We start from the raw sequence: 24,956 nt of genomic DNA, 5'->3' as shown, positions 1-24,956 counted from the left end.
TCCCTATCCCTACTTATCATTAGGGCTATTAGTAAAACTATTCATAGTTTTAATCCATAATCATGCTCTTGCCCACACATTCAGTCTACGTTTCTTGAGTTTTCAATCTCTCTGTAAGCATAAGTCAGAAGCCTAAAATTGTTAAAGGCATTTCAGAAGAAAGGAGGGGCAAAAGCAACTTGCTTAGCAATAACACATTTTCAAAATCAAAGCATTTGCTAGAGACATAGTGGAATAATAATTCATGGGTTGCGATTTAGCTATTCTCTTTATTTGATACAATTTATTAATACCTAAAGTTTGCCAGCATATTACTATTAAGCAGAGCACTGGAAATGTTAAATAACAGAAAGTAATAGAAGTTTTTATCACAGATGAAAAACAATTTGATCAATTTCTATAAATATATACAAAATAGAAGAAGAAAAGGAAAGGCTGCATTTGCAATTTAAAGCTTTCGGGCAGGTGTGTAATGTCACATGTCTGCAGAAGCATATTTATAAATGCACATTTTAATACCAACTCATTGGCCTTATTCATTAAGGGGAAAAGTGCTGATTAGAAAAAATTTTCATTTTTTCAGTGCACCCCAAGAGTTATTTCTTTCTAAAAAAATAAATAAAGAAATCTATCTAATTAGATAGTTTAGACTCATTTTTAATGAATTCATAATTTTTTATGAATTCATAAATATTGTTTCTCAGAGATTGTTGCTTAAGCAATATATATATATGTAAATACATAATACATAAATTATATATATACATGTATGTTTGCATGTGTGTAAAGGTGACCATGGAATAATTTTATTAAGGAGAAAATAAAAAGCAAACAATAAATATAAAAATTTTGTATTATATTCTTCAATAGTTTAAAAATAAACAGTGTGAGATTTTAAAAACCGTAAAATTCAACACATCATTAAAAATTAATAAGAATGCTTCTTATGCATTTTCTATGTTTTTCTTTGGGAAGAGCCATTTTTTCTCTTATGTTTCCTTTCAAAGAAAATATTGCTGTTAGAATCCTTGTTCATTCAAGTCAGATCTCATATAAGTGTGCATTTAATTCTGTAATTGGAGCTTTTAAAGTAAGAGTGGTATATGATTTGATTTATGTTTTAGAAACACACATTTATAGCAATGCCAAAGATAATGGAAGGTCACGATATCTGTGAGCCAACCATAGGAGTCAGGGAAATTAGTTAGTAGGCCAGCATTGCAGACCAAAAAAAGGGCAATGAGCCTGCAAACAAGAGAGGTAACTGTGGGAATGAAAAGTAGAAGATAGATCCCAAAGAAATTCAGGAGATGGAATTAACACAATATGCTGACTGATTGAATGTGAGAGATGAGATAAATGGATGAGTTGAGGATCATAATGAGCTTTCCTAGCTTGGATGACTCACTGAATAGTGATTTTATTAACTGAAAGGAAATAAAGAGGAAAGAACAGTTTTGGAGAAGAATATAACAACTTTGACCTGGAATGTGTTGAAACTCAAGTGTTTTGAGGGACATCCACATGAAACATATCTAGAAAGCCATTTTAGAATACAGGTCAATGTCACATGATAAGGGGGTATTATAAATAAAAATTTGGAAATCATTGAAATAAAGTATTACTCTTATGAATCTATTAAGTTAACCCACTAAAATCATGTCAAATGAGCAGAGAAATGGGCCAGTAATCACATCCCATGAAAAATGTTTAAGAGTTAGGTAGTGAAAGGGAAATCAGGGCAGAGGGCAAAAAAGGAGTGGCCAGAAAGGAGAGAATCAAATTAAGGGACTGGATATTGTATCATTGAGTTTAAAGATGGAAGAAGTGGTCTACAATATTAATTGCCACATAAACTTAGAGAAGACTTATCATTACAAGAACACTATTGACTTTTAGAACAGTTATCAAAGGAGTGTTTGGGGATGATACCAAATTGCAATGGGTAGGGAAGTAAACTGGAGGATGAAGAACTGATAATCCCATGGAACTGTCCTCAGTTGTTATCTTGTATATTAGTTCTATTTAATGCTATCATAAAACTCCCTTATTACACTTCAACGTGAGTTAGCTCCAAGTTGGTACTGCTGTAAGGCCTACGTTTTTTCATAAGTATGGGTCCCCTCCTTAACTAATGCTTAACAGAGATTAGTCCCCAGGCTTAAATATATTTAAAACTGAAATTACAATCATCACCCTCACTCTTTCTGGAAATTTGTAAATTTCCAATCCCTGTAAGTCCTCTCCTCTCTCTGAATGATTTGGTTTGTATGTAGCTATGATGAAGGCTATTGAATACCTCAAAGAAAGAGATTTACTTGACGCAGGTTTGAATGTAATATCTGAGACAAAACTTAAAAGTACATGAGAAGATGTGAGGAATACCATAATTTCAGAAGATAATGTTTCTAATTGTTAGATGTCTTACCTTAGGACAAGTGAATAGATAATGAATAGAATTTATGACACGCTGGTAAGATCCTTAGGCAAATCTGGTATACGCTCCTTTGATATCACACTACATATATTAATTCCAATTTTGTTGCTATAAAACATAGATTTAATCATTCTAAAAGCAACTACAACCTGCCTAAGAACTCAACCATAGATAATAGTATAATAACATATCTTATCATTTGCTTAAACGTTCTACCCTGGCAAACATTTATTACTTAAGGTCCTGGTGGAGGTCTACGCTAAAACACTGTATTTTCTACTTAATATCCTTCACTTAATTTTCAAATTTCCATCTTGCATACACCATCTTTCCACACATGCTCAGTATGATTTAGAAGTAGCAATGCATATCATTTTTATTTTCAGCAGGAAATAGCACATTCAAATTTGGATAAATAGAGGAGGGCTTAATAAAAGAACTATATACATAGTTGTGGAGAGGGATACAAAAATCACAGGTGAAAGTAAAATATGCCAGGGCTAGCAAGGTTCCCATACCACCCTTAGGTATTTGGGGTGGAAAAAGGATTTGTTAGTAGGAAATTGAAGATGGAGATATGAAGTATGCCGACTTGCAGAAGCTGAGGCCTTTCTGTGGAAGGTCACAATTTGTAGCATAGCCAAAGGAAGAGAGTAGAGAGAATAAATGTCTAATTCCATTCCCTCCTTGCCTACCTTCCAATCATTAGCAATGGTCCCCAGTGATAGAACCCAGGAAGGAAGGAAGGGAGTTTGTTGGTGTAGTCAGTACAAGTTAGCCTCTAGGGACATGGAACTAGAGGGGGAAGCATGAAGAATAGGTCTGGATGGAGTGAAAAAATAAATATATCTAATGAACAAAAGAGTGTTCAACATGGTTTGTCCTTAAGGAAATGAAAATTTAAAATGAAATAACATTCTATAGACCTGTTAGAATGTTTAAAAAGCAAAACAACAAAATAAAAAACTAATATGACCAGATATTGGTAAGGATATAGAGCAATCTAAACTGTAATGTATTACTCTCCAGAGTGTAAATTGATATAACTTTGACATATTTTGCCAAAACTAAGTACAGCCTATGACCAGACTATTCCATTTCTGAATATATAGAAGTGTATTATTTCATGTACCAAAAGACTGCACAAGAATATTAATAACAACACTATAATAGTCAAAAGTAGAAACAACCCAAATGTCCACCAGTAGTGGAATAAATGAATAAATTATGATATATTCGTATGATGTAATACAATATAGCAATGAAATAGAACATTCAACAACATGGATAAAACTCACAAATAGTGATTAGTGAAAGAAGCCAAACACTAAAGAAAACAAGTAGTATGTTTTCATTTACATAATATTCAAAAAGAGGTAAGTTAATCTGTAGTGATAGAAATCAGAATCACGGTTACCAGGTATGGTTGGTTACTGGGAAGAGCTATAAGAAAGGCTTCTGGAGTGGTGGTAATATTTCATATCTTGATTTGAGTGGTGGCTATGCAGATATAATACCTTTGCAGGTGTTCATCAGACTGAATACTTATCACTGGTTCCCTTTCATGTATGTCTCTTATAATTGAATTTTTGAAAGATGATTTTCTTAAAAGAAAAAAATTAGGGAAGTATGTCTGAAAGGTTAAATGAAGATATCTAGTACACCAAGGGGTAAGATATTTTCCCAAACTCTAGCTTTGTCCTGCACTTCTTGGAGAGGGGTCTCCCCAATATGGTGAGCAATTTCTGATCTGGGCATGAGAGGTCATCACGTGGTAAATAAAATGTAATAGCTTCATAAGCTTAGAATCAGGAAATCTTGCATTTAGCTGTAGTTACATCACAAACCACCTGTTTGTTAACCTCTTCATGCCTCTTTTTTCCCAACTGTAAACTGATGGACTGAAAGAAATGATTATTAAGATTTCTCTTCAGCCAAATCTGTGACTTTCTTACCAATTAGATGGATAGATAGATAGATAAATCAGTAATGTGAGAAAGACAAGGTCTTTGTGCTTTTTCATACAAGTATGTCTTTGTAGATGTACTCAAGACACATCAATATGAAATTGTGATCAATAAAAATCCTGCAGCTGCAGTTCTAAAAAAAGCAAGCAAATATAACATAGACCAAAATGAAGTTCTAACTCTACCAATATTTTAAGCGTCAGAAGAAGGTGGACACATGAGTGTGTATGACAAAGAACAGTATATGTCTGCATACTATATTTTTGTAGTTTGCTGGTCTAAATTTATCCCATCTGTAAGACTGGTCCTATATCTAAAGGAAAGTAATCAATAATTAAATAGAGAAGTACTTGCCTGCTTAGCAGATCCCATATTTTAAAATACAAATGAGATTTTCCTTTAAGAGAAAATATATTTTTATGATAGGAGATAAATTCTGTTATTTTTTAAACACTGCATCTGACTGTAATTAAGCCTCTATTAGGCCTGTTGTTTATTTTTAAGTTCAAATTTACTTAACAGCCATTAAAATCGCAGCATTTGCGTTTGCCTGTAGTGAAATTCTTCTGTGTGCTTCACCGCGGTTCACAGCAGGCAGCCAAGCCTAATAATAATGGCAAGTTAATATTAGAAGACTCTCCAAGTAGTCAGAGAAACTGAGATATGAAATGATATTTAAACACTAATCTTTATTTTAAATATATGATTTAAAAATCATTTTCGTTGCATAAATAGGTAAATTTTAATTTGTTTTATGTTCTTTAAAGATGTTTCATTTCTTTTGAGTTAGTTGGAATAAACTATCCATAGCTTAATAGCAAATGAATAGAGCCAAATTGAATGCAAAATAGAATGTGGAATGTAAGAACCTGGGCTGTGGAATCCAATAGATCTGTGCTCAGATGCTAGTTAAATAATAAAATAACATATTTTTTAAAAAAATGTTTATTTTCAAATTATCTCCACAGTACTCTAAAACACAATGCACCCCAAAAATTGAAATTAAGAAAAGCTAAACAGAAATTTTTAGGACTGTAAAAAAATAAAAGAGTGTATATTCCTCGTATTAAGTATTTGGCAACAGGATCTTTTCAGACAGGATATATTAAATGAAAATCCAACAAATAAATTGAGGTGGTGCTTTTAGAGTATGCCAATAATACTGCCCCTTGTCTCTGCCCAAACACTAAACAAGTTGAGAAATAAGACAAAGTATTTGACATATGGAGACCTGATAGAGTTGCTACTAAAGAATATATATGTGGGTGTATCTGCTCCCCAAAACTGAGGTGCAGAATTAGGCTTACCACACAGCAGCACTGGAACCAAATAGGCCCATTTCCAGAAGGAGCAATTAGAACTCAGACTTGTGCCTGCAGTTTGCTCACTATAAAGAGGAAGGGAGAGAAGGAGAATTGTGGGAATAGATGTCTCTCCAACTGAAAGAAAAATCAGGAGTGGGGAGTAAATGTCCCATTATATTTTTTAAAAATCTAAATGTTTAGCAATTATAAAATGTGAAAGAAGCATTTTACAAAAAAGAAATGTGAAAAGTGGGCCCTGATACAAAAAAGCAGCATCAAAGGGACCCTATTTCACCAGTTGAGAAAAAAAATCATCAGCACTTGCATGAAAAGCATAGAATCCAAACTAACACTGAGCAGACACCTAGCACTTATCCGCAGTAACATCATCTTTTCAGCAGGCTTTTAATGAGGAAGGATTTGGAATACAATGTAGTATCTATAGTCTATTTGATAAAATCCTCCTAAATTAATTGATACATAAAGTTTTATTTTTGATGTGCGGATTTCTATACTAGGAAGATTTTTGTTATTGTTATGTTATTTTTTTTTTTTAATTGAAACATTTCTCCAAAGTGCCATTACAGACAGCTATTCTGCTAAATAGGACTCATTTGATCATTTTAGTCAATATCTACTGCTGGAGTAGGTCAAACAACACATGTAGCATCTTTAAGGGATGAAGGCTTAAGAAACACTTTTTTTTTAAATCAGGGAGAGCTTAGAGACAATAATTTGATTGTTTCAAGTGTCTCCCCTAATACAAATAATTAACGCATGCCCACATTTTTAAATAGTAAATGAGATTTTAGCATCTTAGAAGTTTGTACATACGGTCTTGTCTTTTGAATTTTTCCTACTCAGTTGAAACCAAAATCGTTTCCTTTGTGTAGAATGGAGAAGATTAAAATTTTAGTAAGTACTGACTGTTATCTCTTATGGAAAAGTAGAATATTGGTATGTTGCTATAAATACTTCCAGCGGTTTGCAGAAAGTATATTTAAAATAAAGAGGTGAGAAGTTAAAATTGTGCTATTTATCCATTGCATTTGCTATAGATTGAAAGGGATTTGTAAGTCAGAAGGAGTGAAATGAAAGCAAGAAAAGGTCACAGAAAGTTACCAAGGTAGAATGCAGAAAAGTAAATATACCCCACGGGAAAAACACAACAGGAAAGGCATAAAGATAATGGCACACATCTCGGTCTAGATGTATGGAATTCAGTGCCGGATTTAGTCTTTAAGCTGTTTTAAGTAATTTGAATAGAGAATTTTCCACTGTGAATATGTATTTAAGTGCCTCCATTTTAGATAAGTGTTTTGTTTCATTGATTGTTGGGCCTAATAATGGTAGTATCTGAATGGTGTTTGCCTGGCACAATGCTCATATTACAAGTGAATGAGGTTCTGCCAGAGCTCTGATGCCTACATCACTGGAAACAGTTTTCTTTAAAGCTAGCTTAAGAGTGACAGAATGAAGAAAGTAAATTCAACAAAAGAAATCATGTTTTATGTCACAATTGGTATTCAGCAAGGATATCAAAAAGAATCGGAGAAGAGAAACCTTTTAGAGTTATGGAATTCATAATTCTCTACTTGCCCTATTTAAAGTGAGTGCAGTCCTTCAACTAAGATCTATTATGTGCTATGTTATATTAATGTTATGTTTCCCCAACTTATGTCTATTTGCTCTTCCCAGATATATTTGTATCACACAGAGGTAGAGATGAATGCTATAATTACCATTACCAAGTAGTTTATTAATTCATGCAAAGCCCTTTTGCTGCTCAAAATCACTGTTTCTCCCTGTATTTCTCTGCTACTAGGAACTCAATGCTTCTCCTCATGCATCTATTCATGCAAATTCCATTCATGTTAAATTGAAGTGCTAATAAGAGTGCTTTTCTGGACTATGTAGTAAACATAATTTGCCAAATTTATTATTGTATATAAATCTTTCCAGTATATTTTATGCCTTTCTAATCATTTGATAATAATAAATCTTATAAATGTCTCTGAAGTGATGCCTTCAACTAATGATGAAAGTAAAGATTAATAAACTTATACCCATACAGCACTTTAGATGTTCAAAGTTGTATTATTTTCAAACTTCATTTAGCCTCTTACCACACAATGATATAGATGAGCAGACAAGTAAAATTATGCCCTTTTAAAGACAAGAAATTTGAGCACCTTGACAAGTTAAGTGAGAAGTTTGACACTGGCGAATTGACACCAAAATACCTGTCTATTGCAAGTGTTGGGAAAATATAATAAAAAATGGAATCTTCTCCCAACCCAGAAATCCTCTCCGCAATGGTAGTAGAGAAAGAAAGCACTTTTATTATCGAATAATCATTAAACCAGAACGTGATGGCCATTACAGGAAATTCACTAAGAATTTGCAAACGCAGAAAGAAATCTTACTCCCTTGTATAGGCAAGCAGATACAACCCATCATATACATGTTTTCAAGATAAATAATAACTAGTCCTCAAGTAAGAAGACTGGAAAACACCATTTGTCACACATAGTTCATTCAACTTTACCTCGTAATAGGCATGACCATCTGTGTTAGCTCATTAATCTTATCCCAAGAAAAATAAACTTCTCGTCTCTTTACGACAGGAAGTAGTTTTGTAACTTGGAGCAAGGTGCTGAAGCAGCCTGAAGTCAGGCTGCTACCCTCCCACAGAAACTGGGAGAACTGGACGCTATCCCCCATGATCTTTACAGTTCAAAGAGATGGCTCCCCTGTTCTTAAAAAAGACATTTCTGGATCATAAAGCTGACAAAAGGCCTATCTAGTCTTCAGAAAGATTTACCTACATTTCAAGGACTTGAGAAAGTATTTACAATTAAAAGTGTTCTAAGGTAAATGCTCTAAAAGAAAAAGGAGAGGGGAGAAATCTCTTCCCTAATTTTCAGCAAGGAGGGAGAATTAAGCCTCTTGTTTTTAATTTGTATTTGTCTTTACATTTCTAGCAAACTTCCAACTAGAGGGAGTAAGGTTGACCTAGGGTCCTAGCTACTGTTTTTTGGCCTCCCACAGCTGTCACCTGTCAGTGACTGAGACCAAATAAGGATTCTAAAGCAGGTCCATTCCTTCAAGAAAGAGGAGCGCTTTGTTGGCTGACTTTGGATTAACCTTTCTTAAACAGCATGGCCGACTAGCACACCTCCACCCAATCTTTCCCTCTCTCTCTTTCACTGGGAGAAGACTTGCATTACTGTCTGAAGACTTGCTCAGCCTTACCTAGCCCCCTCTATCTACTTTCAGACATTTACCTAAATAAAATCCTTTAATGTTTAATGTCATTGTTGACAAAAAAAATAATCAATAGTTGATCAAAAAATGAAATGGAGAATTTCGAGCCAACCTGAAGATCATAACCTGGGAGACAGTCTTTCACAAAGCTCTGAGAACTGTTCCATCCATTAGAGGTTAAAGCACAGCCATATAAATTTTTGAGACAAAGGGTTATATGTCAAATGATGTATTGACAGTTTACACAGTCCAGATCTGTGCATACAAAATGAGTAGTGGGTCATCGTGACCCCTTGCAGGATTAAGAAAGCAGGTTATCATCTCCTAAGTAGATCTGGTTAATAAAGATGTACAGTACACACTAAAGGGGAGGGAGGAAGCACAAATGGGCAGAGAAAAATTTTATGGTTTAATTTTTCTTGTCTTGCCATAAAATATGAATTTTATTTCATCACCGTCTTGGCATTTGTTTCTTGGAAAACCTAGTTTAAGACACTGTGAACATACCAAATAGTATAATCACTGTGGAGTGGCATCATTCAAATTTACTAATGTGCTTACTCTTTGGTCTGGCAATTCCACCTCTGAAAGTTTATCCTCTGGATGTGCCTGCACAAATCCAAAATGATATATGTACAAAGGTTATACATCATTACAGCTTGTTAACAGCACAAGATTGGGAACAACACAAGGGGATGATTTCGATGAAATATTGTGCAGTCATAAAATGGAATGCTATGTAACTATACAAAAGATCAAGGCGGCTTCCAGTGCCAGTATAGGAAGATCTCCAGGATATATTTTTAAGAGAAGAAAATAAAGGATAGAAGAGTGTTTATAGCATGTATAACCTTTATGTAATTAAAAGGAGGAGGAAAATAATAAAAATATTTTTCATACCTGCTTATATTTGCATAATGAAACACTGAAAGACTACACAGTATATTAGAAGAGTAATTATTTTAGGAAGTAGAAGGGGAGAAAGTTGGTAGAAAAAGAAATGGGTGCAATCAAGTTTTCTCAATGTATGTATTTTACTTAAATTTGATCCATGTGAATATATTACCAAATAAAAAAATAAAATTTAATTTAATAAAAATTAAAAATCTTCTTGGAACCATGTGGCTACTTAAGCCTTCAGTAGGAGAAATTATATTACTTTTAAAACATCGTCTCTTGTCTTTATCCCTCCTCTGTTCACTAACCTGTGATAATATCCATTTGTTGATTTAACAAATATTTATCAAGCATGTACCACTTATCAGACTCTATGATAAACCCTGGGATAGGTGAATAGGACAGACAGGATTCCTATTCTCATGGAGCTTATAACCTAATTTCTAAAAAGAGAGGTAAAAATAGCAATTTCCAAGTGAGGTTAATTCACTGAAGGAGATGTACAGTATGGGGGAAAATGAAGTGGGATTTCATTCAACTTTGGTGTTTAGTCAGGAAAGGATCAGTTCTTATAACAGTGATATTTTAAGTTATTACTCTGTTACTGCTTATTTGAAAATTCTAAGCATGGGCAGTACATTAAATTGTATATAAATTACCGAGAATATCTGTATTAGGAAAGTTTACATGGAAAGGAGCAGAATGTCTTTGAAATCTATTTTAATCGTATTCCAGCTAAGCATGAGCCAAAATTTTTATTTCTTACACTAAAATCTAAAGAGACTGGCACTTCCTTTTTATGATGTAATGAAAATGCATTTTCAGAACTTGCATGAATTAGTTTTCAAGTAATATATAAATTCTCATAGCTATGTAACATTTTATTACCCAGTGTAATTAAATTGATATTTTGTATAAGTTAAATGTATAGATATTTTAGTTGCATTATATAATACTTTACATATAATTTATTGAATATTGATTTATATAGATTTTCACTTAGGCCATTTTAAAAATTATATTTTCACTTGAAAACAGTCAATTTAAAAATAATTTTTACTATTTAAAGCATATGTATTAAAAAAAGTATAAAGCACAAAGAACCGTAATAAACTCTTATATACAAATTACCCTGTTTAAGGGACAAAGTCGTCTCATTGCATTTAACACCTTCTTTGTACCCCTTTTTCCCTATCCCAACTCCTTTCTTTCAGGAGGTACCTCTATCATGACCTTAGGATTTTTTTTTTCATATGCTTTAGAAAAACGTTATCACTCATTTTGAGTTTTTAAACATTTCATTGTTTATTTCACATGCTTCTAAAATTTATTAAAATATAATTAAATTGTATATATTTATCAAAGACCTTCTTTTTTAGCTCAATTTGAGGTCCTTGAACTTCAGGTTTTCCCCTCTATGTTATTGCAGGCAGCTGAAGTTCACTCATTTGTATTACTATACAGTGTTACACTGTATAGATATAACAGAATTTATTTATTGATCCTACTGCTGGTGGACATTTCATCTCCTATGAAAAAATATATATATGCCTCTTGGAGAAGGTATACAAAAGGATCTTCCAGATAAATATTGAGGGTTAGAATTTCTAGTCACTGGACATATATGTCGTCAGTTTATTTTGATAATGCCAAATCGTTTGCCAAAGTGTTTGTACTAATTTACATTCCCTCCTGCCAGCAACATATGAAAGTTTTGTCATTTCACATCATCACCAATATTTGATATTTAAAGGCTATGAATTTTTATAGCAATGTGGTAACATGTAAAATGGTACTGCATTATGATTTTAGTTTGTATTTTCATATTGCTAATACATTTGAGCATATTTTTAATTGTTTTAATTATGGTTCAGATTTCCCCTTCTGTCAAGTGCAATTTGAGTCTTGTTTTATAATTTTTGTCTTTCTCTTATTTTTTGTTTATTTTTCTATTCCACATTCTGAATTCTCTTCATTTATCATTTTTATGTGTTGAAATAATTTTTCTTAATATGAGATTCTTATTTTCACTTCTCAGGGACTTTTGATAAACAACAATTCATTTATATAGTCATGTTACATATTCAACGTTTTGTTTGTTTTTGTTTTGTGCTTTTGTGTCAATTTTTTTTTTGCTATCTTCAGTTCATAAATATATTCTCCTGAAATAACTTCTAAAAGTTTTATAATTTAATCTTTTACATTTGTCTTTATTCCACCTGGAGTTGATTTTAGTTTATAGAGTAATGGTGGGGGCAGGGTCCAATTTCATTTGCTTTTCTCATTTGAATACCTAATTGACCAAATAATTTAATAATGGTTTAGGTTATTTTGGTGTAATCTTGCCTCTGAGGAACAAGCCAAAGTTCCAGAAGCCTCCTGCCTAGTAGATTTAATGGGTGTGTTTTACTTCAGAATCTAACTTTTTGACACGTGGTTGCTATTTTTTTTTTCTGTTTGCTTTTTACCCTCCAAAGCCTTTTATAAATTAATTTGGTTATTTTACATTTGATATTTTTTCTCTGTTATTGTATAAGTTATATCACCAATTTACTTTTTTAGTGGTTACCCTAAAAATTTTAATACACACACAACGCAATCTCTATTAATGTTATCTGTACCCTACTCCTGACCATTAGCAGGATTTAAGAATGCTTAAATCCCAATCACTCTCTCCCAATTTATTTGCTATTATCATCTACTTAGTTCAATCTTTCTTTTAACACCATAATTCTTTATCATTTTTTTCCTAGACAGAGTGTTTGATTTGCACACTTACTAATTTCTTAACTCTTTATTTCTTCTGGCATATTAGACCATATAATGTGGGATTATTTTTCTTCTGCCTGAAGTTTAACTTTAGGATTGTGCATGTCTGGAGTCTTGGTGAGTCTTATCCTATTTGTTGATTCTTGGACTGTCACTCTTCTGTGCTTTGTTTCCTTGTGGATTTTATAACTTGTGAATTTCCTCATTTTTCTTCTTGGAAATTATTTTTTTTTTATAAATTTATTTATTTTATTTATTTTTGGCTGCATTGGGTCTTCGTGGCTGCGCGCGGGCTTTCTCTAGTTGCGGCGAGTGGGGGCTACTCTTCGTTGCGGTGCACGGGCTTCTCATTGCGGTGGCTTCTCTTGTTGTAGAGCACGGACTCTAGGCAGGCGGGCTTCAGTAGTTGTGGCACGTGGGCTTCAGTAGTTGTGGCTCGTGGGCTGTAGAGCACAGGCTCAGTAGTTGTGGTGCATGGGCTTAGTTGCTCCGCGGCATGTGGAATCTTCCCGGACCAGGGCTCGAACCTGTGTCCCCTGCATTGGCAGGCAGATTCTTAACCACTACGCCACCAGGGAAGTCCCTGGAAATTATTTTATCCTTGGAAAAGGATTCTTTCAAACAGTATTTTGTTTTGTTTTTATCAAGAAATTAGGTGCAGTAAAAGTCCTGAACCACTTTAAAATAGTTGCATTTTTTGTTTGTTTTTAATCAGCAGGTAGTGTTTTTTAAATTTCATTCAATTGTGAAAGCTAGGGTGTGGTTATAAACTATTGAGGAAGAAGGCAGACTAAGTCCCATGCCAACATTCCTGCTCAAAAAATACTAACAAAGACAGAAACTGAAAATAATGGGTAACGTATTTAAATGTAGTTATTCATTAAATGCATTCATGATATCATAGATAAGTATACAATAGCTATGTCAAAAACTAAGTGAAAATGAGAAGTCAATGCTGTAGGTGATCCCTGTAGCTATTTTTTTGCCCAACTAAGAGAGCTTCCACTTTGGTTTCCAGATTTCATGTTTCTTACAGGACAGAAAATAAATGCAAGGTTGCTTTCATTTAGGATCCTCCTAGAAACACGTGACTATAACACAACCAACTGTGACAGATAAATAGGGGAAGGATTAGGAATAGGCAGGTAGAGTCTTCAGACAGCAATGCAAGCCCAATGAATGTGAAAGGAGAGAGAAAGATGAAGATTAGATAGTATGAGCCTCAGGTTGAGGTTCAGCTCAGATAAAGTCTCTGCCAGTCCTAGGAGGAGCTCCAAGCTCCTTCCTGTTGGAATGGTCCTGCATCAGCCAAGGTGATTCTCCTGTTTCCCTGTGCTTCATCATTGGCTGAGAGGAACCCATGAAGAGCAGTCTGTCATGAATACGTGGCTGATCTGAAGGTGTGGTAGCTGGAGGCTATCAGCTAAATACAGTCATTGCAGCAAGTTCTCCTTAAGTGATATCTGAGCAGGACACCTTCATGGTTACCACATCTAACCAAGGTGTAGTGGCTATGACATACTAAGAAATATATATTTAGTCTCTGTCCCTAGTTCCTGACACAGTCCTCCTAAAACCCTGATAATTTTTTAAGTAATGGGGTGATAGCAGTATCTTACACAAAACTCCTAAATCCCTTGGAATTTCCAGGGCAATAGGAACACCTTTTGTTCTAATGAGGCAACCCTTGATGGACTCCTAGGATTGTTTCAGTAGTCATCAGAAAGACTAAGCCATGATTAGAAGCTTTGGACTCTCAGCCCCATTGCCCCATCCCCTGGGAAGGGAAGAGAGACTGGAGATTGAGTTATTATCATGCCTATGTGATGAAGTCTCCATAAAAATCCCTAAACTATGGAGCTTGGAGAGCTTCCTTTTAAAGAACACATCCACATGCCTGAAGGGTAGTGCACCCCAATTATATGAGGATAGAAGTTCCTGCTCTTGGGACCCTTCTGAGCCTAACCCTGCATACTCTTCATCTGGCTGTTTGTTTATATCCTTTATCATATCCTTCATAATAAACTGGTAATAGTAAGTAAAATGTGTTTCCCTGAGTTCTGTTAGCCATTAAAACACATTATCAAACCTGAGGAGGGAGTCATGGGAACTACTGATTTGTAGCCAATTCAGACAGAAGTGTGGGTAACCTGGACCCACTAATTGTAATTGGCATCTGAAGTGGGGCAGTCTGAGCTCTTAACCTGAGGGGTCTGCATTAACTCCAGGTAGTTAGTATCAGAATTCAATTAAATTGTAAGACACCCAGTTGGTGTCTGCAAAAAATTGGAAAATTGCTTAGTGTGTGTGGAAAACCCACAAATTTGGTGGCAGAAGTGTTGTTAGTTGAGAAAAAAATTTAGAGTCAAAATATACCCCCATAAACCTGGGATTCCCCAGAAAATACATAGTCTCTCTAAGGATTAAATAGGAATTATATTCGACCCCACCCATGGAAATGAATAAATGACTGGATTATTGTCATTTAGTGGAGGGCAGAAAATAATGCTAAAATAGACATAGTTCTTCACTATACTTATAATCAAATGTCATGTATATATATATATATATGTCATATAAATGTGTGTGTGTGTGTATATATATATACATATGTGTGTGTTTTGGAGACAGACATTTTTCTTCTTCTAAGATTCCATAATAAGGTCATACATTATGGTTACATATTTGTTTTAAAAAGTTGTAAGCATTCAGGAAGCAGGTACAGTAGCATTGAATTTCTCTCATTATCTTGCCTGTTGCTGGGCCCAGAGCAGATGTGCAGTAAATGACTTAGGTGGAGAACATGGATCATTTATGCCAGAAGCAGCAGTACTGTTTGGGGAAAAGGTCATAGCTGAATGCCCTTGAAAATTTTGCTTGTCCCAAGCAAGGAATGCTGGAATAATTGTACAATGTGAAGAAACTCCTTAACACACTAGAAATTTGGGAGATTTTGTGAATAGAGATAGGTTTCCTGGTGGCTGAGGTAAAACTGGAAGAAAAGCATTGAATGTGGTTGAGGACAACGATTCCTCCTTTTTCTATAAGAGGAAATTGTGTTTGTTACCTGAGATTTCGTAGCCAAGAAGGGAGTACTTTTGGAGTCTCTGAAGTATCTTAGATTTTCCTAGGTATTGTTCCTATCCAAAGATTCAAGGGTTTATAGGAAGTATATAATACAATTATAATGCTGTAGAGAAAACAAATAAACAACAACAACAAAATGATGACTCTGGATCCAGACTGCCTGGGTTCATTTCCCAACTCAACTCTAATTAGCTGTATAACTTATAGCAATCCCTTATCATATGATGCCCCTATTTCCTTATTTGGATAATGCGAATACTCAAAAATCTTACTTAATATAGTCATTGACAAAGTATATGAGTTACTATAAATAAAATGTTTAGATCAGATATTGGTGCAATATTAACATACTAACATTACCTCTGCTCTTTCACTTGGACACCAATAAATTGAAGGGAAGAAACTGTCGTATCATCTCTTAATGTTCCATAGCCCTAAAGGCTGTGACATAATAATAGTAACAATAACAATAAAGATAATAAACGAAATTTATTAACATCTTACTATATGTCAGTCACTGTGATTTTATAGTTATTATCTCATTCCCTCACCACAGTGAGGATAATAATATTAATATGTCCATCTTACAGATGAAGAGACTGATGAGTAAAGAGGTTTATTAAAATGTAATAAGTAATGAAGCTAAAATTCCAGTTCAGTCTAATTTCTGAGTATTCCTTAGAAGCCACTTTGTTATGCTACCTTAAAAAGAGCATAATTTGATAAAACATGCATTGAATGGATGAAGGAACAAATGAAGTTTCATCTATTTTCACAATAAATTTACTTTATGGATAGGTTTAGTGATGATAATGATGTTACATTCATTTTAGCATTGGGAAATGTGTTTTTAATCAATGTCTTTCACAGGTGCTATAGAGCAATGGTCTCCATAAGGCAAAATGAAATGTGGTGCCCTGGTATCTGTTTCTTTAATTGAGCTTTTAAAATATATATCATTTGAATGAAATTATAATGATTTCATTAACCTATTTTGCCCTTTCTCAAATATGATGACTATAAATGTGAGAGGAAATTAAAATTGTCCATTGCTGGAGGAAAGCAATCAAGCTAGATTGACCAACATGCTTACATGCTTGTCTGGCACCGTTTCCCCCCTAGATAACAAAGCTGAAAGTAGAGGATCATTATAAATCTCTATTTGTCTATCTATGAAGAAATTAAATCATGAAAACTGGGGCTTAGAAATCCAATGAATTAATTTTACAAAAGGAAATCTCAAATTTTTATTTCTTTGGGATTTCCAGTCTAATAGTAACAATAAAACATTCTGGCTTATTATATGAAAGGTAATGGATATAAATACAGTGATTTTTGGTGGCAAACTTAAAATGCATTCCCAAATACCAAATATTTTATAATGAAATGATTTTAAAATCTAGAGAAAAAAAGGGACTATTAAGCACTCACAGGTGTGTAGGTTGGTTCGCTGGATGCCTTACAAGCCAGCTGCTGTGCGAGCTATGAGGACTTGCAGATTTAGTTATTTTGTCATCTTTAAAAATGAAGAGGTGTTAATAGATATGCTGGCATATAGATATCATAGGGAAAAAAGAAAACAAATAAGTAAGGTGATACTGGAAAGAAAGAAAATAAAATAGCAATAAAATGAAGGTCAGCGATGCACTGCATTGTTTGAGTACAACAAAATATTCTCCCCTCCCCCTCCCCCTCCCCCTCTCCTTCTGTCTCTCCCGCACACACCCACCCATCCACATGCACACACACGCACACATACACACACACACAGGATGGTGACCTGGAGCTCTGAAAACAAAGAACTCTGACCTAGCTTGAAGCTGGCACACACACCCCATTTACAGATGTAGATTTTATAAGGATAAGAATTACAGAGAATCATACCTCACATAGTGAAATTTTTTTTTACATAACAACACTGAAAATTTTATTTACCCTATATAGTATATGACTATTTAACTCACCCTAAAGGCCACCTTCTCAAATAATTACTTACTTTGTCCTTGCTTTCCAGCATCATTCACTCATTTTTATCCCATTTTAGAAAAGTACTCACCAAGGAATCATTTCTCAAAACAACTGGAGCTAATGACAAAGAAAGCAGTTAAAAAAATTGAAATTGACTTACTTTTTGTGTTGAAATAATTTTAGGCTTGTTTGCAAATAGGTAATCTCTGCACATTTGTGTGAACATGATCTTATTTAAATGATTTATTATTTTGTTAATGCTGAAAAAAGAAATTACCTCTCTGTCTTCTTCCAGTAAAAATAGTTATACCCTGAATTACTATGGCTCCTCCTTTTCCAACCACACGTAAATACTGGGAGGCTCAAGTTTTTGGTGAAGAGGTATACTGAGATCTGATGTATAAATGAGTGGTTTGCCCTCTTTTTTTGGTCTTTCCTTGCACTGTGAATTCCTATTCTATTTTAGTATGCATTGTATGCTAATTAGCAGTCTACCCCAAAGCCAGGGTGAAAATTTCTTGTTTATAGGAAGGGACTTTACATTGTTTTCTCTGTAACATCATTAATAACTAGAACTGCTGTTTGAAAATAGCAGGAACAGACAAAAATTTATCTGTTGATGTGATATTGGAAGACATCTTTCCATAGAATGATTATTATAAATGGTAGTTAGAGACACAGGCCTCTGTATTTCGAGTGTTAGAAGCAGCTGTCCAGAACTTCAGGGAGGATGCTGTTTTCTCCTCATTTTCTTCCCTAGCAACAACCTTAGGCACAATTTTGAAATACTGCATGTTAACCCTGGCAATGACAGTCCCAGTCTCCAATTCTCTTGCAAATGTTGGTGCTTTCCTTCCCTATATTCATTATATTTCTTTAGGTCCCTATTTTGGGAATAAGGAAGAGCTCTGATATATCTATATAATCCACATTCAAAAGAATTGCAAACTCAGATTGAATCACAATTTTGCTTTGTGATGAGTAACTTACCTTATGTTTGTCAGGAAAAAAAAGCATTAGGCACAAACTTATTTGCATTAACACATGATTGATTAATCACCTCAAACTCTTTCTGTTTATTTGTATTGGAAAATATGGTACATGCTAACCATAATAAATTTTCTCTTGGTGAAATTCCAAGCACTGCTCTGTGTTATAAACAGTGATATGCAAGCATATGCAGGACTGCTTTTTCCTTCCCTTAGTTACATCTAAGTTCAGGGAGTTGTGCTCAGAAACATATTTTCAATATTGCTTCCATCATAGCCACTTCACTACATTGGCTTATTCTCCAAATAACCCCTTTTCCTACAGAAATCTCCCTAGCAGCCACAAACACTGTGGCTTCCAAATTTGCCACCTCCTAAAATTTTTCCAAAAGCCTTCTTCCCAGGTTAGCCAGGATCATGCACTGTCTTCATCCCCAGCCATTCTTCCCATAAATACCTTCCACTCAATCTGCCAGACAACTGTAGAAAAGTCTGGTGACCTGGAGTCACTGAAAGCCCAGAGCTCCGTACCTGGCACATAATAGCTTAGATCTAGATCTCAATCTAGATATATACAGATATAGATACAGATATAGCTATAGATATGACTTCAAAGTTAAGAACTAAGGGCTTAGAAGGTTCACCAATGAGGAATGGATGAAGAATAGAATATATATATATACACACACACACATATATAGTATTAAATATATAGAGATAGAGATAGACATACAGAATAGAGATATACTATATTGAGAGATAACGATGATTGTGCTAGTAGAAATATATTTGAAAAGTATAAACAGGCATTCTCCTTTTAATTTTTATATTTTATTTTGGTTTTGTTTAGAACAATTTAATAATGCCCATTATTCACCAGCGTGTGAAAAAATGGGCACTCACTTCTAAGAGCTGGGCAGAAGAAAATTGTTCAAACTTTTCTGTAGTGCAATTTAGCAGTATAAATAGCGGTATAAATTAGAAGTTAGAAACCCCCAAACTGTGCAAAATATTAAATGTAACAATTAAAATTCTAGGAATTCATCAGAAAAAATATTGACAGATATATTCATGTTTACCTCAAGTATACTTAACACAACATTTTCATAGTAGTGAAATGCTGACAGTGATGTAAATACCCAACAGATAGAATGATTAAATTAATTATACACAGGAACACACACACATATCCACTGGAAAAATATGCAGGCATTAAAATGGCATTATAGAGGACTATTGAATGATTAGAAAATTGTTCATAGTCTATAAAATGTTAAAAGGTACTTAAATTATATATACAAGATATATTTGTGTGTGTATATATACATGAATATATACGTATGTGTATGTGTGTGCATATATATATACAAAATGAAATCTGGAATGAGGCATGCCAAAATGTTAACACAATTTTTCTCTGAGGTAATACAGATTTTATTCTTTTTTTGATGAGAACATTTAAGTTCTTAGCAAATATCAATTACATAATACAGTGTTATTAACTATAGTCACCATGTTTTATATTAGATCTTCAGACCTTATTCATATTACAGCTGAAGGTTTTACCCTTTTACCAACCCCTCCCCATTTGCCTCACCCTCTAGCCCCTGACAGCCACTAGTCTGCTCTCTGTTGCCGTCGGTTTGACTCTTCTTTTTTAGATTCCACATATAAGTGTAATTATACAGTATTTGCCTTTCTCTTTTTGGCTTATTTTACTTAATATAATGTCCTCAAGATCATACATGTTGTTGCAAATGGCAGAATTTCCTTCATTCTCATAGCTGAATAATATCCTATTGTGTGTGTTTGTGTGTGTGTGTGTGTGTGTGTGTGTGTGCGTGTGTGTGTAAAATCTTCTTTATCCATTTATCCATTAAGGGACAGTTAGGTTATTACCATATCTTGGCTATTGTGAATAACGCTGCAATGAATATGGGATTGCAGATATCTCTTTGATATCTTGTTTTCATTTCCTTTAGATATGTACCCATAAGTGGGATTGCTGGATCATATGGTAGTTCTATTTTTAATTTTTTGAGAAGCCTCCATACCGTTTTCTATAGTGACTGCAGATAATTTTTATAAGTTGACCTAATATTACCAAAGATATAAATTCTCTGTTGAACAAATGCATGAATTAATAAAAAAGTGATGGAATAATTCAATGTAAAATAAATATGCAGAGTTAGTCATGGTTAAATCTCCTGATCTGTGCATAATACTCTCTCCCCTCTATTCACTCCTGAATGCAGAGGTGATCTAATTGCTCCATGTCTCCCATGATATTTGCCATGGTGCAGGGGAGGTATGACATGGAAAGGAGATGCCTGTTTGTAGGTTGGACCTTCCTGTACAATAAAAAATTGTATGTATATTATACTTCTATTTTTCCACCAACAAATATGTTAAAAATAACATCCATTGTCATATATTACATTTTCTCTAGTTTTCATTATTTTCCCATAATACTTTTCTAATTATTATTTTTTTCTTTTTATAATGTAGTTTACTTTTCTGGCTAGTCCTTCTCTTGATGATTCTGTTTCCTGAAACAGTGCTTTTCAACCTAATGGTGGTAAAGAACCAATTTTGTTATATTTTCTGATTTATTTTCAAATGCAGATCAATAATTCCATAAAATACAATAAGAATTAATCACTAGGGAAAAATTTTTTTTAAAATACCAAATCCAAACCCAAATTTCATTCAAAGGGCATGAAATTTATTTCCAAAAATATCAAATGTAAGAAAAAAGAAAATATAAGTTCTGTAAACTTTTTTCATTGCAAGAATCACTATTATACTTTTTGTCCTTCAACTATAAACCAAAATTTATGAATTAGGGATTCTGCATATTTTTCACACTTTGAACAAATACCTTACAGACCCACATATGAAGCTTTTTTTTTTTTTTTCATATGAAGCTTTTAATGTCTCTATTTCTTAACTTGTAGTCAAAATAACATTGATAGCAAGGTGCCAAATAAAGTGTAAAGTATGCTTGGACTGTTTAAAGCTAAGGGAATGGGCTAGTATGTCTTTCTCCCAAAGATAAATCGCCAGATATTCACATCTGTATCCAAAAGGGCATGACAAATGTGGGTCCTATGAAAGTGTGCAGTCTACTGGGTGACTAGCCATACCTATAGTCACTCATGTGACAGTGTTTTTGTTCTAAGCACTCCATCTGGGTTAAAGAAATCCTAAACAGGAATTAAAGGATATACACCAGACCCAGTCATCAAAATATAAGAAGCTATGGGTGACTTGATAAAGGAGCAGGAACCCAGCCAGGCAGGATCTAGTTTTTTCAGAAACCTAGAGAGGCAATCACAATTAGGCCTGAGGACTACACCGACAGATTGATCAATATGGGAAAAGTTAGATGGATAGGCTACAGCTTCGTGGTTTGAGAAAGTACATACATAGGGATCTTAATAGACTCACAGAGCTGATTAACCCAGGGGAAGAGGGAGGCTAGTCCACAAGTAGGCAAAGCTGTTGACAATGAGGATTAATAGCTTTTTTTTTCATGGAAATGTTGATAGATTTCTTTGAAACTCAGTATTTTCACCTGTAAGATGGGAATTACGATAACTGCTCTTTCAGACTGAAAGATTATCATAAACAACAAAACTCATGTGAAAGAGTGTGTAAGTAAATCACCAACATATATATATATATACATGCATGTGTATGTATATATGTGTGTGTGACATTATTATGACTATTATTTTTATAATCTGAGCCAGCTGATTCTCAAATACTTCACAGTTATTTAGTATGTGTTCCTTGGTCTCCTCCTCTCCTGGTTCTTTTGGGCGGAACATTATACGTATTTTAGCCAGAAGTTTGCCTCATTCCAAAAAGATCTCTATACTTTGACCCAGTTCTATTACTTCCCTTAGATGTTTAAAAACCTTTTTTAATATCTTCATCCTCAAGATCATCAATTTTTGTTCTATACATATAGATCTCCTTTGATATTTCTAAGTGTGATACTTTCCTAGTTTTCCTTTTTAAGTCTCAGGCTTTATACTCTACACTGTCATCTACTTCACCGTAACCTTTTCATAATTTCCCCTTTTCTTCCTTCAAAAAATTTTACCTTCAGTAAAGCACTCCCATTCCCTCATTCCTTCACACAAGCTGGTAGAATTTGAAGTTCGTTCCGTAAAGTGTTGTTATACTTCACTTTGAAACATGGAGACACAATAATAAATTGTAGATTCCTCCTTTCAACAGGTATTTGACCCTCTGTTAAGTTATACCTGTTTCCAATGGAACCTGAAAAAGCCCCTGCCAGAAGAGCCACATACCTATGGGGGGACCACGAAGAACTATGGCACAAAAAACAGTCACTGGAAGCTGTTTACTCAACCTTGCCCTATTTTCTCATAGTGGATTTCCCCTTGATTTCTTCATTTACTTTCCTCTTCTATGTCTTATTTTATTTTACACCCTATTCCTCTTCATAAAGTGCAGGCCAATAATTCTCCTTGAGCCAGTCTCCGCATTGTCACATTTCATAGTACCATTTTTGCAGGTAGTACCACATTTGTGGTTTTGCTACTTTGATCAGTTTAATTGTACTTCCTACAGCTCTCTGGAGAACACTATTCATATTTGTCTACATCCCGTGCTCCTCCTATAACTCAAAGAGCAGTGTCATCTGCATGAAATAATACTCATTTCAGACTATATAGTAACATCCCACTTTCATGTGTGTATTTTACTTCCTTGGAAGTGCCTAAGAATCTCCTTGTAAAAGAGTCTTCAGACCATATACACAGAGAGAAGCTAGAAAAGCAGTCTTGTCTCATTTCTCTGGCACCATGAATTATGCACCCTTCTCAAACATTCCCCCACCACTGCGTATGGGCTTCTGATGGTGTTACTGGGAAATGTCTTCACATATTTCAGCAATGTTCAGACAGATGGTCTTAAAGAGAAACTGTGTTGTTGTTGTTTTCCTGATCAAACATTTGCTTCATTGAAATAAAATTAATGTTCTTCCCACTTTCCTCTTAAAGCATGATATCTCTTCAGAGTCCTCAATCCAACAGCTTTTCCCTCTCCTACCATGGTGCCTATTGCTTTGAAAAATCTAAAAGTCAGTATCCTAGTTTCATAGTCTCTGACTTTTAATACATATCTTTCAATGATTCTTAAAAAAAATTCTAACTTAAGATTCCCGTCATGATGACCATTCTAAAATATTCTAGTAAGTAATTTCTAAAATTTGCTTAATTTAACTACAGTATTTCATTAGAGTACTTTCTTCCTTGAACTCACTTCTTGAACTGTGAGTTTCCAATAAACCACTTATTCTTTGTTGGCACCTTGCATCAGCTGAGATTTCCTTTTCTTTCTTGTTTCTGAAGTTTTGTAAATAAAGATCACTCACATAATTTAGAGAACACAAGCACCACCACTGTTTTTCTTGAGTGCCAGCTTAACCTGTCTGTGACTTTTTTACTCTCCACTACTGTCTTATTGCCGTGCACAACCTCAGATGTCTGTGGGAAGTGTCTTTATTCTTGTCTGGCTTCCTCTTTCTTCTCTCATCACCCTGACTATCTTTACAGACCTGTTATTTCTGTATAGATTTCTGTTTCCAAGTCTTCACCCTGGTTTTCTCAGTCTGTGTGTACTCCTTTAAACATTTCTGCAGCTATTTTGTTATTTAAAGCTGTTGGCTTGATTCCTTCCCTGGGGAATTTTCTTCACATCATTTTAAAAATATGAGCCACCACTTTGTGACACCTGGAAAGGTGAGCAGGGATTCTCTATCCTTTATCACCTCTCACATTTTTAAATTTCTTCTTGTTCTCATAGGGATAGTCTCAACATCCAAATACCTCTGCCAAATTCCTCAGCTTTTGAGAAATTAATTTCAGCTATTACCATAGCAGGATCTGAAAACCTAATATCTTTCACATTGCATTGCACAACCTCTATTTTTCCTTCTGTAAAAATACCATCAGTTTCTCTGACCCACTTTTCCAGGAATTTGGGGGTAAATGTTCACAACTACAAGCATCTGTATCTAAATTAGCATCCTTCAATTTGGTATTACAGATTGGCTTACACTTTTGATTTTATTGCCAAGTATTTTGGAGTTAGGAAGACCTCAAACTCTAGCTACTTATGAATTACATGATTCCATATCTCAATTTTCTCTTGGAGAAATAGAGATATTATTAACGGAGGTTTTTGTTTACTGTTGTTAACTGTGTTGTTCTTGTCACATGTCAAATGTATTTAT

The sequence above is a fragment of the Balaenoptera ricei genome, chromosome 4, assembly GCF_028023285.1.
Source record: "Balaenoptera ricei isolate mBalRic1 chromosome 4, mBalRic1.hap2, whole genome shotgun sequence".
NCBI lineage: Eukaryota > Metazoa > Chordata > Mammalia > Artiodactyla > Balaenopteridae > Balaenoptera > Balaenoptera ricei.
This window is presented reverse-complemented; position numbering follows the sequence as displayed.